Below are 2,178 nucleotides of genomic sequence, written 5' to 3'. Positions count from 1 at the left end.
CAATGACTTTAATTCTTGAAATTATATGCTGAGATTTTTTTACCCTAAAGTTAATGTTTTAAATGCTGAGTCTTTAGTGAGGAAAGGATACTGGAGAACTCATGGTGGCCATGTGAAAGAGAAATAGGACAGAGTTCTCTAGCCTTTTTTACAACATGACAGATGATGAAAGGCCATTGATGAAGCAGCCCTCACCAGACAGCACAGTTATTGGCATCTAAATTGGGTTTTGCAGCCCCCAAAACTGTGAAAAATAAATCATTGTTGCTTGTATCCTATATGGTCTATAGTATTTTTCTTTTGTTTATTGAAATTTTTATTGATTTTTGTGAATTTTATATCATTTACCCAAGTCTCAATCATCTCTCCATCTCTCCATATCCACTCTCTGCCCTTGCAACTTCCTCCAGAAGAAAACGAAGAATAAAAATTAATACAAAAGCAACAACATCAAAATAAATAAAAAATTAAGAAATAAAACAAAACATCACCAACAAATTCTTACTGTGTAAGCTGCAGTGTACTTTTGGCCGAACAGCTTTGCTTGCTAAGGTTTATTGATGCAAGATCACAGGTTTGTGCTACTTTATCAATATTGGATGTGAACTGGGTCTCCTCTCTTGTATCCTGTTGTTGGCCTGTGTCATGGAGATTCTGAAACTTTTGTCATGCAGGACCATCCCTTCATGATTCCAGCAGTTTATACATAGGGCAGATGCTGAGGGTGGGCCATTTCAAAGCCTTAGAATCATGGGCCTGGATGGTGGTGGTGGTGTTCAGCCCACTAACTCTCCTCCAACCCACAACATTCCCCTCATACACCATGGTGACAGGCTCAGCTCTTTCACTTTGCCCAGGAGATAGTCTGTCGGGGTACGGGTGTTGGAAGCTCTCTTATGTTCATGTAGTTTGGGCTAGATCATCTGTGCCCATTTCTGTTTCCATTTCCTCCTTGCTTCATAATGTGCAATAGTTCCTTTCTCTTTCTCTCATAATTCTTCATTATATTCTTGCTTATTTAGTGGTACCTGCCCATACACCACCACACAGCAGTGCTTATACCTCTAAGTAGCTATAGTAGTGGTACTTGCCCATATACCACCACACAGCAGTGCTTATACCTCTAAGTAGCTATAGTAGTGGTACTTGCCCATATACCACCACACAAGATTAGATATGGCCCTGAGTGGCTATAGTGGGCATGCCTCCATGTGGTAGCTGGCGTACCTCCTGGTTTCTTTCTCTAGTGTGTGTCCACTGTCATTTAAAGAATACTAAACAAAGTAATTCATAGTACCTCACAGTTAAATTATGTATAAGAGAGATTATGAATGAGTGTTTTCATATATTTTGTTTATATAGCTATATAAAAACACACATATCACATTTATATGTGAATATATATAGATTTAGCCAGTTAGTCATAGATAGATACACAATAGATAGAAGAAAACCCATCTCTCTGTGTAAAGCTTATAAATAACATGTGGATATATATTCATATAAAGAACTTATAATCAATATGTGGCTATGTGAGTGTTGGAACACTGTTGTGCAGGGTATTATGGACATGGAAGTATATCACAGGATGTTCTCATTTCAATACACAGATGACAAAATAGCATGCATATATTTAGGAGATATTCAGAATAGATAATTCTAAGGTAGGGCTCCCAAGAATAGAAAAAAATAATGATCTGAGTATTGAATAAAGAGAAAAATATTACTGGATAAAAACAGCAATTAAGAATACAGTGTCTATTAAAAATGAATCATTAAGAAATATATTCAAAAGCCCTTGTATGATACCACCTGACATAGTAAGAGAGTATTTAAAATGCATTACATATCTGTGTACATTGTCTAACTATAAGTTTACTTAAAACGATTATTTCTAGGAGAGAAATTATTTTATCAGTAAGTATATTTTAAAAATTTCAAAATAGCAAAAACTCTTTGAAGTTAAACATTAAGAAAATGTTAATTTCAAGCACAGTGAGAAAAATATCAATAATATTTCTATGATATCTGTAGAACATGATTTCAATATTTTCAACTGTTAGTATTCAACAAACAGAATAATTATTTTTTTCCTTTTTTTAATTATTATTTTCTTTATTTACATTTCAAATGCTATCCCAAAAGTTCCCTATACCCCCCGCCCCTGCTCCCCTACTC

This window comes from Mus pahari, chromosome 4 (genome assembly GCF_900095145.1).
Source record: "Mus pahari chromosome 4, PAHARI_EIJ_v1.1, whole genome shotgun sequence".
NCBI lineage: Eukaryota > Metazoa > Chordata > Mammalia > Rodentia > Muridae > Mus > Mus pahari.
This window is presented reverse-complemented; position numbering follows the sequence as displayed.